Genomic DNA, 19115 nt, shown 5'->3' with positions numbered 1-19115 from the left:
GAAGAAAGCACAAGCTTTGGAGAAGAAGGCTGCAGATGACAGTGGTGGAAGTAGCTGCCAGGCTGCAGAGAATGAGGCTGGAGAGCTGGTGATGGAGTAAGACATACAAAGGTCTATAAAATCTTTGACAAAAGTGGTCTCTGAAGTAAGAAGAGCAAGAACTGAACTGTCCAGTGAGCAGTTAAATGAAGAGATTAAGAAGAGAAAATGGATAGACAAGAGTTAAGACAGATCATTAACATGAACATAGCCAAGGATGGGGGAGAGAGATAACTCATGATGCAAAAGGGAAAAAAAATGGGTAAAAGCAAATGGAAATGTTTTTATGAATCTGAAATGAAAACTTTTCAGTGTTTTCCTTTCTGTATTTTATTATATTTCATTTAGATTCAGAACCAAGTCAAGATTGGAAACCACAAAATCTTTTGTGAAATGGAACATCTGTCTCCTGCACAGCCCTCATTGCAAGTCAATGAGTTCTGGTTAAAATCACTTGCTGCTTTCCATGTTTATCTGATACCAGATTGCTAAATAACTCGAATATTTTTGGCCGTTTAAAACCTCTAAACTTTTGTATAGACTGATATCGAAGATTTCAGAATGATTCAGTGCTAGGACAATTCTTTTATTTCTCTATGATGTATTCAGTGGCAAGACAGGGTATTCTCCTTGAAAACTTTCAGACTTGTATGGGAGATTATGTTTTTAGAAAATTCAGGAACTATTTTGTTTCAGTCTAATTGCTGGAGATTTGACTCCTTTAGTTGTGATGAGGAGCATCACTTACCACTTGTAAACTTCAACTATATCAACATATAATATTTAAAATATGGTACAATCTCTTCCAGAAATGCAACACACTTTGCTCTTACAAACTCATCACATCAGAGTAGTCTACTCCCATTTTCTGAAGAAAAGCTTCAGATCAGAACTGATTTTAACCAGTGATTTACTGACTTTCATTGTTGTAAGGACAACATCATTGAGAATTTTACTGCATATCTTTTCCCTGCAGGCATGGATTGTATATGTATAGTTTTCTTTTAATATCATTCAGATGATGCTATGAAGCTATATTAAGACAGTCTTTACCCTGGTATCTCTAAAGATGACATCAGTTTTAGGTAAATGCAAACTGAGATATGCCATATGTTTCAGATGAGACATCCCTGAGAGAAACAAAATCTTTTGTTTGATCTGAAGTATAAATCAGCTCACAAACTCCCATGTTAGTCTCCCAGGTATAGAAATAGATTCACATATCTCAGAAACAAGGTAGGGAAATTTATTTGAAACCTCCTGTGTTGAATGTGATCACAAATGTGTGTACAGGTGGTCACCTACCTCAAAATTTATGAATTTTTATGGTGATTCATTTTTCAGTTCCCACAGGAACACTGTTCCCACAGTGGTGAAGGGTAATGATGGGACAATTTAAGGCCTGACCTGCATGGAAATTGAGGAGTGACCTTTGGTTGAAGAAGGGGAAGGAGCCTGTGAGCAGCAGAAGCCGCTCTCTGCCAGCGGTGCTCAGCCACTTTGCAGCACCACATCCCTTCTCATGCCCTCCTTTGGGCAAGTGCTGCCCTGCACAAGAATAAAATGATGGCCCATGGCTTGTCACAGCACAATCACGTCTCTTGAAGCATTCAATTTTTATCTAACTTCTGTTCTCCTCATTCCTCAACATCCTGGCACATTGCAGGGAAAATACATTTTCAAAAACAAATCACTTCCCACTGTCAAGGATGCATTGCTGAGTTACTTTTCTCACATGACCATAATTTTCTTGCTCTATGTGGCTGAAACAAGAGCTATTGACTCTTAACCCCTTCAAACCCAGAGTCTGATTGTGGCAACTTTATTTTTTGCTCACAGTTTTGGCTACATCCTTGTTACTCTGATGTTACTTCATTAGAAACACAATGAGTTGGAAAAGCCCTACAACCCTATCACTTTCTGACAGTTCAGCTCCACTCCCAGTAAAGTGCCATTTCCCCTTCTCCAGGATTTTTAATAGTCCAAAGCACTGACCTCTAATGCCTGCTTGTTTCTTGGCATGTCCAAATGTTTTGTGGCATCTCTAAATGTACTGGCTCCTTCATTCATTTGCTCCCCATGTCAGGAAGAGCTCTCAGGGCTCTCGCTCCCCACTGATTTCCAGATTCTGGCAAAGTACTAGCAAAGTTTCACATATCTCCGTTTCACTGGCAGCTGCAAATAAATGCTCCTATTTTCATCTGCTCTTTGGGGAGCTTCATGCAACAATTTCTATTCTGTTCAATATGCAAATGCCCTGGCTCCCTTCTGTTCCCTCAGAAAGTGAATAGAGGTAATAAGGAGAGGCAACATCTTTTATTAGATTAATGGAGTGAGAAGAAAAAAGCAGAGGAGGTTGAGAGCACACAAGCTTTTCTTGACCTTGCAGAGGGAGCTGCATGCATGCTGTTAACATATAACCATAATAATTTATTTGCTGCCTCACATCAAGAAATGTCTTCAGATATGAAGAAAGCAAAACCCCACCACCGAATTGTAAACCTGGTGGGATTGTCAATGTAAGCTCCCTGGGAGAGCTGAGGAACATGTAAGTCCTTTCAGATGAAAACACAGATCCTCTCAGGTATCTGAACTACACGTCTTGAAATAACAAATTTTAGCAAAAATGTTGCTTTATGTGAAAATTCATGGTCATATTCCCTTGTTGTTATTCTTCCATTTAAAAATCAAAGAGCAGAGACTTAAGCAGCCAAGCCACACAATAGGAGTGATGAACATTGATAGCAGGAGTGGATGGTTTGTGAGCAGCCTATAGCTCAAATATTACTCATCTGGATTATTCAAAAAATACCAATGAATAACAAATGCTCAGAGAATTCAGTGTGTGGTCCCATCTGCACTTCTCAAAGCTATTCAAAGGTGGTGACAGTGGCGGTGGTGGTGCGTTTGACAGTATTAGAGTCACTACAATAAAATCCTATTTCAAATGCAGTGATGGCAATAAGGGTAAACTATATGGGAGTGCAGATGAGACCCAGAGGAAGGCTCTCACTCTCATTAGTTATGTGCAACAGTGGCTTTGCTGTTAGTTACTTCAGAATAAGCTCAGAAATCAGCTGATCTGTTATTCAACACTCAGGAGTCCTTTACACAATCTATAAGAAGAAGAGAAAGCTTGGTACAGGTTTTATAAAAGGACAGAACAGTAATGAGGATGTATGGCCATGAGGATGTGCACTGCAGTGAGGTAAATAAATAATAGAAAAACTTACTTAGGTAAGGTGAAGAAACAAAATCTTTGGCTGAGACTAATGAGAGAGACAGAGTATATCCACCTTCACAGCAGAGTGGGATGGAGGGATCTTAAATAACTGCAAGCCTGTGAACTCTGGACCCAGAAGCAACATAGACACATCAGGGTGATACAGTGCTTCAGTTAATTACCTGAATTAGATGGCACCAACATGTTTATGTTGGTGTAGATACGCCTCTAATTGCTGCTAGATAGGCTTTAGGCATTATGTCCCAAAATGCAGCCTAGGAGAAAAAACAATGCCACAAGTACTCTGGTGCCAGGTAATTAAAGACGAGGTCAGAGCTTCATTCTGCCACACAGTGGGACAAGTCTGTCTGCGGGCAGGGGCAGGAGTGCGGGCAGGGGCACAGGCAGGGGTGCAGGCAGGAGTGCAGGAAGGGCAGCAGAGTCCTGCCCTGGGCTCCCATGGGAATGGAGGCATCTGCACAGGCTGCTGCTTTCAGTTCCAGAAAAAGGTAGGATTTATAACATACTTTGTGCAACATTGCTTTTTATCTAGTACTAAATTGTTTTCTGCTCATCTGGTTATCTGAATCACTAGTTTTATGAATTAATTATCTCCTAGCCTTTAATGTGAAATATATGTCTCTTCCATAGGGTTTCAGTTTCCCTCTGAAGAGGAGGAGCTGATTTGTGAGCAACTTTGTCCTTTATTGTGTTAGCCCTTTTTTAGTATGTGAGGGATGAGCTATCTTCACTCATCTAAGCAGATTTTTGAAACATTTGACTGAAAAAAAAAAAGTAATTACAGAGCACTGCATAAACAGAAAATAAAGTATGGACAAACACTACAACAGGTGAGGAAAATCCTCATCTAGAGTCCCTGGGCATCACTTGTGTGGCATGTCTCCTGGGTTCTGCCTTACTGTTCACCAGCACAGCCAGATTTTCCTTTAGAGAGGATATATGGTGTTCCCTCAGCACATGACAGTGTTTGAGTTTGCTCATAATCTAATAAATAATGTCTTCACATGAAGCCATGTCTGTCATGTTGTCACGTCAGTCTTACAAAGCGATACACCAGAGCTTTCTCATTTCAGAGGAATCAATCTCTTTGTACAACCAGAGGCAACCCAAATCCATTTAAAAAGAAATGTGTATGTGTAGTCTTATATATGGGAGGAAAAGCTTGTAACAAATGCCATTCAGGGTTGTCTTGTAGCTTGTGGTTCCAAGATCTTGCTGAAACAACTGAACAATAACATCTATGTGGTAAATTGCCACCTTGGTGGCCAAGAAGATAACATACATTATTATGTAGACATCTAGACAAAAGCATACAAAAAGCCCATGAAGCATTTTAAATTGCAGCCTTCATTTTGTACTCCAAATAGTGTACCAAATATTTTGATCATTGCTTTTCATTAGAATCGTATCTTTAACTCCTCTCCCTATATTGCTATCAGCTTCCACAAAACACGTAAGATAGATGAGTGAAAGTAGGATCCCATGCTGTTCTGAGATTAGATAAAGAGATGATGAAAGGTCTTAAACTGAATGAGGAAATAAGCCAGGTGTTCTAGAGAAGCAATAATAAAAATTCTCGGGAAATGAATGAACTCTTATATTTTGTGCTTGCAGTGTTTATGAAAAAGTATAAAATACTTGGAAGTTCACAAATAAATTATAAATTTTATTACTATTTGTTTTTATCTGTGATCTCCAGCACGGGCATCTCGAGATTATCTTGTTCACAAAGAAAATTCTTTTGAACACTCTCCTAGAAATACCCATTTATCTGTTATATGAATTTTATATGTCTCACTGTTCCCAGTTTGCCATAGCTACTGTGTTGAAAGCAGAGTTGTGCTTTTTGTTTACAATTACCTTGCTCCTATAAAAGCCATAATGATGCCAAAGTGTTAAATTTGTGGCAACCCCTCCCCGCCCCAAATTCCACACAAATCACATAAGTCATTAAGACTATATCATCTCTGTGGGATGGGGAGAAAAGAACAATGTAGAAGACATGGATGGCTCTTCTGTCCCATCCTGACTGTAGCAGCCTGTTTTTCCTGGGGGTGACCTCTGTCCATGGTCCCTCAACATAGTGATGAATATTTCAGGGATGCATCGTGGAGATGGTCAACATGCAGCTGATGGAGATTGTGTTTGGCATCTTAGATGTCATGTAGAAAGTACAGCTATGTGTACATTTACTAGGCATGAATAAGTAAAGATGTCCTTAAAGCACCAGGTTCTCCCCAGACCTCCTCCCACACATCTGTCTTGCTTATGCGCACAGTTTGGCCAAGTTCAGTGGACATGGGCTTGTCGATAAAACACCTCGAAAGCTTTCCTAATAAACCCCTGTGGGTTTCCTTGCATGGAATACTACATTTTTTTTCCTGGAAATTAACTTTCTAGTGGGTGGCCAGCTTGCCGAACTTCTAAACTTTGAAGTCAGTGAAAACAAGGCAGATGGAGGGGCAGGAGATTACACACACTGGAGGACAGGCTTTCATGAGCATAGTTTTAGCCCAGGAGTAGAAGATGCGGTACAAGGAAGAAGCAAAGCAAACAAAGAACAGCTACATTTTAAATTGCTTTTACATTCAGGTAGCTCTAAGTTACAGTAGTAAAAAATAATGCAGCTCCTTGTTCGACCTTTCAAATGCCCCCATTGCTGTCCCTGCTGTACCTAGGAGGGGACAGGGTATCCCACGTCCTGGAGCAGGAAAGGTTTGGTACCAAGTTCCAGATATTGAAAACAAAATTATGCATTTAATTCCCCTTGAAATCAGTAGCAGTCAGGCACCTGAGTTTTGTAAAAACACAGAATCTTGGGGCTTTCCCACAACCACTGCAATGGTGGCTTAATGGAGCAGAGATTTAAACTCATGTATCTTAACTTCTGTGCTACTGCATTAGCTGCTGGGCCATTGTCTTACTCTGCACAACAATATGGTCTTACTAACATTATCCTCATCCTTCCAGCACCTTCCTGCCTGGCTGCCACCTTCCACTTCCCTCTTCTGATGGGAGAGCAGTAGCCCAGGACACTTGTCACTGGTGCTGACAGGGACTGACCTGGGCCGCCTTTTTGCGTGGGGTCTTATCCCTCTGTTTAGGCTGAAGATCTAAGGTCTAAATGTGCATATGCAGTTGGGATTCCAGTGAAAACCAGCTCTAAAAGAATTGTTTGCTGTTGAAATAAATAACAGCCTTTTCCTAGTAGTCTTTTTTAAAAATTTTATTTTATTTATTTATTTATTTTTAGCTCTTAACTTGTTTTCCTAGAAAGAAGTAGGGACCTCAGCTTGGTCCATGTTAAAATAAGAATGACATAACCCATGCATTTATAAGCATCTGCTCTTCTGAGTACATTTATATAAAGCACATTTCTGAGTTGGAGCAGTTACTACGGTGTATGTTCCTATGCTGCCATTTTATATCTACATTCTGTAACTCTGGGGAAAAAAAAAGTTAATTTTCTTTAAATGCTTTCTTTTGCACATCTGCTCCCATGTGAAAGGGTTTTTCTGAGGGCTCAATATAGCTCCTAAGGAGTTCAGCAATAATAGGAATACATTCTTAGTTTGTATAGCCAGGATGCGGATCCATTATTTAGAAAGTATTTCAATTGTCTGATGTCATTCAAATTTTCTCTTATTCATTGCTGACTGCTGACCTCTCTTTGGTGGGAGAAAGAAAACAACGCTCTTCCAGGGTAATCACACTGTAATCAAACTGTGCGATATGATTAGGTCTGCCTGAGTCCTTGGTGCATTCTCAGTGTATTGAAACAGTGGTCCCAGAGGACCTGTCTATTGTACATCGTTCCTCTCAGTACCGTCAGCTGATAGAAGTCATAGCCTAAAGAAGTTTCACAATCTGAAAAACAAACATACTAGCAGGGGAATGAAGCGGAAAGCCAGAGCAAAGAAAAACAGCATGAAAGAAAAATATATAATTGGGAAGGGGAAAAACACATCCCAAGTAAACAGAAACAATATTAAAAAAAAATCAAGAAAGTAAGTAAAGCCAATAAAACAAGAAAAAGAGGAAAAGCTAGAATACTTGGTATGAAAACAAAGGAAAGGCATAGAAAGAATAAAATTTACTTTCTCTCCAAAATCAAACCCAGAAAGAACAAAGAAACCAGAGAACACAGAGCAATCCAGACAAAATTTAAGGTTAAGAAAGAAAACTTCTGAAAGAATAACACAGTTCCTATGTGAAATCCAGAACAGTCTGCAAAGGTGAAAGTGTCTTCACTCTTAACATCTTAAAGGAGATACAGCCTATAAGAAGTCATATCTGCAAAATATGCAGTTGGAAATACACTGTTAGTTAGCTGAGTTTCATATGTTTTTATCGTTGAAGACTGAGCTGGTTTTATTGCTCACATAGGGCATATGATACAATTTCTGTTTCTTGTTGGATAGTATTACTCTTCAAAGCAAGTTTTAGGTGCAAATAACTGATCATGACTTACAATCTGCTCTTCTCAGGCATCTGGGAATGTCCAAAATGAGGCCCTGTTAACTTCCTGGAATTGAATTTCCACCTATGAAATTTATTCTTTTGGCAAACTTTCCTACCAACAAATACATTTTTCTGGAATATTCATAAAAAGCAAACATAAATAAGATGAACCCAGAGCTGAAGTGGGGGCATTTGAAAGGTCAAACAAGGAGCTGCATTATTTTTTACTACTGTAACTTAAAGCTACCTGAATGTAAAAGCAATTTAAAATGTAGCTGTTCTTTGTTTCTTTGCTTCTTCCTTGTACCGCATCTTCTACTCCTGGGCTAAAACTATGCTCATGAAAGCCTGTCCTCCAGTGTGTGTAATCTCCTGCCCCTCCATCTGCCTTGTTTTCACTGACTTCAAAGTTTAGAAGTTCGGCAAGCTGGCCACCCACTAGAAAGTTAATTTCCAGAAACAAAATGTAGTATTCCATGCAAGGAAACCCATAGGGGTTTATTAGGAAAGCTTTCGAGGTGTTTCATTGACAAAAAGCATTTGAAAATATTTCTGTTGCCACTGAACTGAGGGTTTTGTGAGCTATCACTGTGATACATTGCTGTGAGCTCTGCTTTTCATTTTTGATAGTGTACAGAAACTCCAGGAGGTTGTTGTTTTATGGTGACAAAACCACGTCATCACTTTTCAAATCTTATTTTGTAAATCAAATGAGAGCAAGTTTGAACATTGACTCAGCACATAGCCACTTCACCAGTTCTGGCTGGTTTGGTTTAAGTATTCCCACAGGAATGTTTAAGATCAGCATCCCAGTTATAGATAACTTTGACACTTAAGTGTTATTTTTATCTCACTTACAATGCAAGAAAGATGTTGATGAAGTAGAGCAAGCCCAGTGCAGGATTTCTGCAATGGTAGGTGCAGGATTACTTGCCCTGCAAGGAGAGGCTGGGAGAACTGGGTTGGTTCAGCCTGGAGAAGGAGTGGTTTTGGGGGGGACCCAATCGCAGCCTCCAGTACCCATGAGAACAAAATCAAGGAAATGGAGCCAGGTTCTTCATGGTAATGCATAGTTAGAAGATGAAGAACAACAGATGCTGAAACAAACACGGTTCAAAATGGATGTAAGGGGAAATTTTTCCCCTTGAGGATAGTGGATCAGTGGCACAGACTGTCCACAGAGATTGTGCAGTCTCCATCCTTGAGGGTTTCCAAGACCCATGTGTTACAGCCCTGAGCAACTTGGTCTGGTCTTACAGATGACCCTGGTCTGACCTCCTGAGGTCACTTCCAATCTGAATTTTCCTGTGATTCTGTGTTTCAATGTTAATAACTAGTGACAGGTGAGCATTAAGACTTACAATGGGTTTTACATGAATAACCATGAGAAGACATCAAGTACTTACATGCTACTATTTAGTCCTAGCCAGATCACAAATTCTAGAGTTTGTCAATTATATTGGTACATGTGTAAGAATCATCCCAGACACTTAATATCTGTTTGACCAGGGCCTACAAATTGCAACATTCACCTATACACTTGTAATCTAATAATTTTCTTCTAGGGCTACAAGAATATCTGACAGAAGTGGTAAAATATTCATGAATACGGGTGTCACCCTGCAAAGAGAAATAAACAAAACCCCAGCAAATTCAGCCAGAGTTATGCAGCACAATTATACCACATGAATTGGCATAAGTAATACTTGACAGAGAAGACTAGACATATAGCCCTGTGCAATGTTGGAGGTGAAATTATTTTAGAATCAATATGAGCCCCTGAATGATCTGTGATATTGTGTTTACCATTTTAGTCTTTGTTGTTAACTACATTTACTGCAAGCACTTGTCTGAGGACTGCTGACTTCTTTGTCCAAACTGAAGTAGAAAGGTCTGGACTGCACTCCTGCCCTATGACTTCCTCTCATGGAGAGGCATAACCCACAAAGTGTATAAATCATGACCTATTATAGTCCACCCAGCTTCTGTTTGCTTCCAAACATCCCCACAGGTTACAGTTACTTTTGCAAGTAATGTAAAAATCTTTTCCTCTGGCTCAGCATCCCTGTTAAACGGCACATTGTGGCAGTAAGAGTTAGTGTAGTCACAATAAAAATCAGGTGTTTCTCTCCCAACAAGCAGCTAGCATAGTAGGATTAGTACTTTCTGCAGGTTTCTGGCAGCCACCGTTTTCTTTTGCTGTCCCCAGGAGAAATGCTCAGGCAGAATTTAGCAGCAGGGACTGGTGCCTGGGCACAAATTTCAGCAGCCTTTAAGGGCCCTGGTCCAGAAACACTGCAGTGATCAGCTGCTGTGGTGCAGGAACTGGTTGGATGTACCTGGCTTCACGCTCCTTATGGCTGCCGTGCTGCTTTCCCTGGCACTGCCACAAGTTAGAGAAACCTGGAGTCTGCTGGAGTGTTTGGCAACTCCTTCATAATAACACTGGGCCCACTGACACCTCTTTTGCAGCCTTTGGTCTCTGTGGTGTGCAGTGAGTGTCTAAGGGGAAATACAAGCACAGGGTGGGTGTGACAGTGATGCTTGCCCATGGTGCTCTCCCAGCCTTAGGACTTGTCTGGCTCAGGAACCTGAGGGATCAGAGGAGGTGTGTGCCTGGCTGGAAATCCTTCATAGATTTTTCTCTTGTTAATTTGTTTGACAGCATTTTGAGCCTGTATAAACTTAAACCATTTACAAGATGCCAGTGATCCCCCAAAACTGGTCAAGCTATTGTTCTTCAAACCCCTACCTGTTCCTTTCTGTCTCCTTCATACCCTTGACTGATGTAAGACGGGTGAGCAAGTGCTGCTTTACAGAACAGTTAGGACCATACCCACCAGGGATTCTGTGGGCAGTTTCCATGAGTTTTCTGTGGCCTGGGAAGTTGACATTGATGTCCGCCGTTCCAAAGTGTTTGTCCCAGTTGCTTTTCCTTTAAAACTCATTGTGCATTTTTCTTTTACAGTCAGCTGGATGTTCTTTGTGAAAGCTCTGTCAAAGATATTGTGCATATATCTGTTTAGCTGTCACAGGTAATCTGCTATTTTTACTAATGGCTACAGTTTTCTGAAATTGTTTTGCTTCTCTAGACTCTCTGAATAGAGGTGTTGTTTGCAGTGTGCTCATTTCCCATTTTATTACTGGTCTTATGGTTCCTTTGCAAAGATTAACTGAGTCACGGGGCTGCTTAATATGGGCAACCTCACAGCAGAAGAAAGAAAAATTGATATAATTTATCTGAGATCTAAAAAATGCTTCACATGTTTATTTATTAAGTGGTGGCACGAATGACTTAAAATACCAACTGTGCAATGTCAAAAAAGCATCAGAAAGGCTACAATGAAAAAAAAAAAATCATGAGAAATCTTTCTTATGATATATAATTACACCTATTTCTTATATTTACAAACAACTTAATTTGCTATTTGCAGACACAAAGCCATGTCAGAGACTTACCTGGTTTGTACAGTATTAGAGTCAAGTGTGTCTGGCCATGTAAAATGTAAAGAAGAGGATCATTTCTGTTCCTAAGGAAACACAGGACTCCCTGATATCCGTAAGCTGTCCCGATGGCTGATATAACACCAAAAGAGAGAACAATTATGTATAAATCAATTAGAGCTATGCCTGAGATGGCTCTCTTTGCAATTAAGCTTGGTATTTGCAGACTGTGCTTCATATAAGCCAGGCTGAGTCCAAAAGCAGAATAATTTTGTTGTTGGATATATGCTTTTGGGTTCCAATTACCTCAAGCACACTCTGCTGTGTGGTGTTGACCTGCCTGCAGTTGCCCGAGATGAGGATTTCCAGAAATCCTCGGGTCTTCCGTAGCAAATGCAGATGGGAGAAACAGGTGTCTGTGATCTTTTGCTCTGCCAAACCTGACTTTCCCACACCTGCTGTGAGTGCTCATCACTGGGTGAAGAGGGACACCCCATCACAGAAAAAAACCCTCATCAGTAGTTTGTGTTGGTCCCGATACTCCATGAGTGATGTAGAAATAAGATAGTGGAGGAATTCCTGGCTGAGAATATTGTGTAGCTTTGCAGTACCATAGATGATACAGCTATGTACATGGCCAGCAAGTCAGGCATCAGGAGGCTTTACTGGCAAACACCTTGGCACTCATAGGATTACAGAGCAGCTGATGAGAGACTGGTATGACATCTAAATCTTCAGATTTAGGATACTAAAGCAACCAATAACAGCCTAAAGCCTTAATTCTGAATGCTTGTCGTTATTCCATATCATAAAGTAGACACACATACACATGAGCTAATCTGGTTACACTGCTATATGATTTAGTTTCTGTGTTTTTAAGGCATTTCATAGTATTGTACAATCTCTCTGTAAATACTAAAAAGCAAACAAAACTGTGGAATTGCTGAAGAAAGGATTGAGAGCCTAATTATCTCACTAGTGGGTGTGCAAAATTAAAGTTTTTGGAAGAGACTGGAAGATCTGATCTGTCATGATTGGACCAGGATACAAATTTTTCCAAAATGTCAGTGATGCTTGGGTTGCTGGAGCTGAATTAACCTGAACTATTATAGAGAAGAGATGGGGAAAAAAGTTCATATTCATGTCTAGTTCCCTACTTAGATCAAAGGCTAGTGAAATTTGGATGAGAAGCTGAAAGTAATATCAATGTGTAATATCAGTTGACATTTTTATGCCTAAGAATTCCACCTGCCATCAGAAAAGCTGGCTCTTCTGTCCTCAGAGTTCCTGCAGGCTGTATTACCTTCATTTGCTTGTCTTGTATATAAAGTACTATAATGATACATCTTTATCACATCTTCATTACATACCAGTATTTTCATATACTATGCCTTCTCTCCTAAATCTCTGCCTCTGTAGACAGAGAGGATGAGGCTTGTTTAGGCAGTAGTTCTTCAATACTTCTTCTTCTTTGCTCTTTGTAGTGGTTCCTACTTTGTTTACCATACATTTTTCAAACTGTCTTGTACAAATAGAATCATTAATTTTTCATGCCTTTTTTTTTTTTTCCATTTTTTTTAGGGGTGCTTATTTGTATAGACTTTTAGTTTTTCAAAAACTTTCTTTTATTTTCATGATGGTTTGAGAGGTAAATAGTGGCACCTGCATTTTGCAGTTGTCAAACAAAGGTGCAGAGAGAATGAAGTAAAAGAAGGAATAACTTGGTGTTTCTTTTCAAGTATGTAACATGATACGGTATTTTACATGTTTGTAGTTCTGCTTCTTTTAACATCCACTGCAGCTGTGAATCTTCAGTTTCTCACCTTCCTGCCAAATTTCAAGTGCCTTCTCTAAGGACAGGAGCTTATGAAAGAAGAGGTCACCAGCATTTCTAACACAGACAAAACCTAGCCTCATTCAGAGAAAGGCTGTGAATTGTTAGAGGTAAAATGCTCCACAAAACTTCAGTCTGAAGCAGTCAGGAGGCATATAACTTTTCAGTCTATATTATTAGAATTTGACAATTCACATGCAAACATTAAGGTCTTATCGCAGTGTTTAGCAACCATAGTAACAGCTGATGCTTTCAGACAAAGAGCACTCCTCTGAAAAAAAGTGCTGTTGAATACATGGTAACCTGAGGGTTGTGTTGGCTTCTATTTCAGTCCTGAAAAGAACGGCTTGTGCTGTGAATACTTCTCTGTTCCTTACAACTATGAAAAATACTGCCTCTGAAACCTGTAACAAGATGCCTTTTTTATATGGATTTTCAGTTTTAGATCAGATTTGGAAATTTCATTCCTTGGAAAATTTCAGAACCTGTGTTCTGAAATTCAGATATTTCAGTGAGGACAAGTTGGACTTAAATTCCCCCAAAATCTTGTTGTGAGTCTGGACAAAATGAAATAATACTCATATCAGGTTTTTTATGTAGAGTCTTATATCTTTGCATTTTCCATACCACATTTTCCCAACATGATCTCCTTTTTCAAGCTGAAGAATGATCTTGTAGTTAAGGTATTAAAGTGGGAGTCAAAGCTCATGAATTCATTTCCCACACCTGCTTGGAAAATGCTCCGTGTGGTGGATTTGTTCTGTCTCTGGTGCATTTTCCCATCTGTCAAATGGCTACCACAGTGTGAAGGCTGCCACTTGGCAAGTTCCTAACTGGCTGATGTGGCTTTATTTTTGTCTTGTCAGCTGCTGGTGAGGTAACTCAGCCTGCTAGTTTCCCCACATCTAGGATGTGCTGGACTCAATAGCCACGTGCCTGATGGGTGACCTGTGTGTGCACCACAGCTGCAATAGATCTCAAATGCTTCATATTTACCTCTCATGCACAGAGCAAAATGCACATACACATTCTCTCCAACATATCCAGGCTCACCGGAGATGAGTGCAAGTGCCATATATGTACTCTCCGATAATTTCTGAAGATGTCTGGTTCTGGTTTTGTATTGTGTCTGAAGATGGCAGAGCTCCTGATCCCAGTATAGGTCTCCTTGCTTCTAATAGAAATCAAAAGAATAAAAAACCAATTATCATTCTTAGTTGTAAATGCCCTTACGTTCTTAGAGACATTATTTGAAGAAGGCAACAAGACTTAATGTGCATCTACAAATACCTGCACATTCAAGACGTTCCCAGTTACTGGGCTAAATTAGATAATAAATAGGAGTTTTAGTGATATTAATGCAGTTTTCAAGGCAGGGACAACAAGAATGATGTTATTAAAGAAGAAAGTGGATTGTTTTAGTAATGCTTGAATTCCAGAATCTCAGTATTGATGACAATATTCACATGAGTTACAAAACGAGAATCATTTTTCCAGTAAAAACATATGCACCTTAATCTTAACTCACATTCTTTTCTTTTTGCCAAAAATATCTCTTCAGTACCATTTTCAGAGTGATTATAAATAAATCTATACCACTTTTGTACATTCTGTACTGCCATATTACTCTAACTAATCTTGATATAACTATCAGGAAGTCAGTTAGCTGCTCACTCTTTTGTCTTTAATGAATCCCTAGTCACATTTTTCCTAGATAATGAAAATGTGATGAGTATTCTGACAAATTCTCTTTATATGAACCTTCCTTCATTTTTACACTGGAAATAATGACAAACATTTATACAATCCTACATCTGAACTAAGTAAATTAATTCAAGATTTCCACTCTGAATTTCTGCTTATGAAGCCGTGAATATATTTCCTGTTATCTTTATTTCTCCAAAGGGATGCCATCCATTTTCTAACCATAAAAGCTGTAATCTAAAGGCTGCAGATAGCAGTGTGATTGGTAGAATGATGCTCTTTTATTGACATATGGGGTTAAGAAAGTAAGATGGAAGTGAATAGATTTTGAATATATCTGCTTGCTTCATGTCCGTCATTTAGAAGAACCAATTCTAATGTTAGCAATTATGGACTTTTTTCTTTGCTGTCCCACAAAGCAGGCTCGATTTTTCTTTCATTTATTCTAGCTGTATTCTGATTTCACTTCATTGACTTCACTGAAGTTATACTGATTTCAATGTAAGTTAAGAATTAGATTCAATTCGCTTTTGCGAGAATAAATTACTCTCAAGGGGCATGACTGAAGTTTAGAGAAAGCGTAAATTGAAAGACTGTCCTTTAATATGTGTTGGATCAGGCTCATCACAAACTTTGCAATGCTTCTCTACAGCATTCTCTAACTAACCTTTGAGAGAGGTTTTGGTGGAGTCTGATGAGGTCTATTGAAAAGGTCTGGGACCTTTGGTAGACAGAAATCAAAAGATCTGAAGGGCCAGCCAAGAAAAGATAAGTTTCATGTACTGAGGAAGAAGAATGAGCAGATCATAGTGTTTTATTAATATAACTATGACTGCACTCCTGGCAGTGCCCTGGGCTGAGATTAAGCTGATCACACAGGATGAGGAGAACTGGTGGACATGGCTTGGGAAACTGCTGGATATGACAGATAAAAATGTAAGAGGCTGGCAAAGGTTGCAGTTATCACTGTGAGAGGTGCCTGGGTTTTATAGGAGTTATGTGAGAGTGCGCTGAACTTCACGGCAAATTAGAGGGGAGTGTTGGAAGCCTTTTGAGATATCTTGCAAGGACAACAGTATACATCAGAAATATCATACAAGGCTGAGACGACTGAGGAAACAATAAAAACAAAATGAATTAGTGTATTGATATAGCAAAAGTAGGACCAATGCAGAAAAAATAATGGGAATGAGTTGTCCTTTTGAGAGGAGACTGGGACAGGGAAAAGGAGAGCTGAGGGATAATATGGTGCAAATGATATAATCCTGGCTGCTGTGGCATACCTGCCAGGCAGCCCCATGCTTGATCACCACAGTCTAATCTGGACAATGAATAAAACCTGTTTTTCCTGCTGTATGCCGCACATCAAACCTGCAGTCATGGTCAGGACTGTGGTAGGACAGGATCCTTTCTCTTGTATGCAAGGGATCACCTAGATGAGCAGACTGAGCTGTGTCAGTGCCCATCCCATGCCTGATGGCATGAACATCTACTCACCACTTACTGCATGCATCCAGACATTCCCACGATCAGTGAACACCACTAGCCATCACTTGCATAAATACTGCTCAGGTGCCTTACATCTTTGCCTAACCTGGCCAAGCCATAGTTGATCACTGAGTGTCAGATAGTACTTAAGGAGTAACATTTATTGATTATTCTGAATTCAACCTACACTGCCAAGTAATTAGGTCTAAAGTCTGGCCTTTTAAAAGATGAATGCCCAATGAGAAATGCCTTTCTGAATTTAAGTATCAATATTGAAAAATCCACTGTCCTGTAGCCAAGTGTTTTTAGATATTTTTAAAAACAATTCTGAAATCATGACTCCACAGTTTTCTAGTTCCTTTTGAATCATCTAATCATCCAGTAGAGGGAGCACAAGCTACCTTAAAAATGACTAAAGACCAGTTGAATGATATTAGTTGAATAATTTATTGTACAATTCTTATATCTTTCAAATAAATTATTCAGAAAATATATTTTTTCCATTATTCACCAGTGTCTAGTGTTCCTGGAATAATTCACGACTATATTAATCACAAATTTTACTCAGTGAATTCAATTATTATTTAAAATAAAACATCCATGTCCAGAGCTGTGCAAACAACAGAACATGATGCTGAAAGCAAATAAAGACATCATCAGCTAACCATTCAGATGACTTATATGATAACAGAGCATATGAACCACCACATATTGATTTTAATGATGGGGCAGTGGATCAAGACAAGCATAAAAATGAAAATAATTGTCAGAAATGCAAAACACAGAGAAAAACATTGTGATGGCTTCTTCTAGCATTGACAGCCACCAACCATACATATGCTGTACTAGAAGAGATATTCATCATGTTAAGATCAAAAGAATGACATGTTTTGTCAGACAACACGAAATGGTACTTAAAAAAAATTGACTACTAAATGATGTCATTGTTAGGAACAACAACAAAAAAGTTTCATTCAATGTAGTTAGAAAATAATAGAAATAGTAAAGGTTGCATCTCAGGTTTTCCTGAAACCTAAGGCTTGGACTACTACTGTAATGAGAACTGGGTATTAATCCCATTATGTGAGGGAAGAAGAACTGCAAATAAAGAAAATCATACCCCTTTCTAGCTTCTTTCTCAGATTGTAATGTGGCAGAAAGAGGTGATATTTCATAGTGAATGAAGTGTGGGGTAAGCTGACTGAGATGTACAGTCTTGAAAAGTTTGAAACTCTCATCCAAAACCAAAGGCCTGTTCCTCTAAAATCTCTGGAAGCAAACCGTCTGCTTCGAGGATATTTAACTTCCAGTGTGAGTGTTGTTGGCAATGGTAGGAAATTAATCCTTGGGATCGCAGACTACTTCTGTAACAAATCTACATCATCAGGATACTGTTGATCAACAAAGTTGGTCTGCACTTATTTAAATGTTGTTGTACATTGCTGCAAAGGTAATTAAAGCTATAGCTGATCAACTCATTTTGGGATTTCATAGATCTTTTCAATCAGTAAGCTTTGTATCATGGTTGATAGTTGTTGTCCCCTGGGGAAATAATGTCAGCTGGTAGTTGCTGTTAAAGCAGAAGGTTCAGAAGACACCATGCAGGTTAAAAAAAAAAAAAGACAGATAGTGTCTTTTCTGAATTTACACATATTAAGGTTATGTATTTGTGGTATATTGTAGTTTGTCTGAGCTAAATGAGAGTATTTACTCCAGCTGAATTCAAGTTATCAGACGTATTTGTAGTGTTCTCATTGACATCTCTAAGTTGTATGAGGAAAAGATTTGGGGCTGCACAGAGATTTTTATTTAGTATCATGACAAGCCTAGTCTTAATCTTTCACCTATGACTGATAAAATCTTGCCCACTATTGTAACTTATTATGCTACCTATGTTACAGCTGTCATTAAACTCAGGATTTTTAGCAGTGTCATGTTCTTCTTTCCCTTTTATGCTGAATTAAGAAAAGCAGTTGCTGTTGTAACCTATGCAGGTAACTTTTGCTGCAAAACACCCTTGCCCACCCCTACAGTGCATGTGCTGGAGTTCTGCTTTCTCTGGGATAGCGCTCTGGTACTGATCGTACTCACATTGAGCTTGCAGCCCTTCTTCCAGCTGGTATCAGTATGGAGCTTGCAAGATCAGGCTCAGAAAGCACAAGTACAAGATGACAACCTTAAAAAGGCCTTAGAGAGGGAGCTGACATGCTTGGCGCGTTCCAGCTGTAGTGACTTTGTGGTAAGGTTAGCATGGGACTGATGAACCAAAGCATTGTATTTTGGGCTATTGAACACTGCCCCCTCCCATACAGTTTCAAAGGGAGAGAATTGTATTCTAAATGAAGCAATGACCTTTGATCTTGCTTTTTAATTAAGCACCTAGCTAGAAGGTTTCACAGGCCATATTATTACCTGTGGGTTTATTATTAGATATTAAGATAAAGAATTCGGAGTATATGGTCCTGGGCCTTTCTTTCTTCTTACACTGCCTTAAAGCTTGCTTCCGTCTGCAATTTAAAAGATTTTATGCTAGCAATAAAATCCAAATTAGAAAACTAATAGTTCATCCTTATAAAGAGGTTGGGCCAAATGGTATCAGTGTGACTTCTTTGAAGTTAGTAAGCAGAATTTATCATGTGGTGTCTCAAAGATTTAGGCATATTAGAAAAGGGTTGGTTCTTGTAGAAAGTCAAGTTAAATGAGACACCAAAGCTGACTCTAACCTGCCAAAACCCTTCCCACACACAGAAGCTTTGAAGTGGAATGAAAAGACTAAGTAAAGCCATAATTACATCTTGTTTAACTTGGCCCCTTAAACAGCTAACCCTTTAACTTGCTTTTCTTTTTCATACATCCGCATACTGCAGAACTCTTCAAGTCAGCAGAGAGCTTAATCAACAG

The sequence above is a fragment of the Nesoenas mayeri genome (assembly GCF_963082525.1).
Source record: "Nesoenas mayeri genome assembly, chromosome: 4".
Classification (NCBI taxonomy): domain Eukaryota; kingdom Metazoa; phylum Chordata; class Aves; order Columbiformes; family Columbidae; genus Nesoenas; species Nesoenas mayeri.
This window is presented reverse-complemented; position numbering follows the sequence as displayed.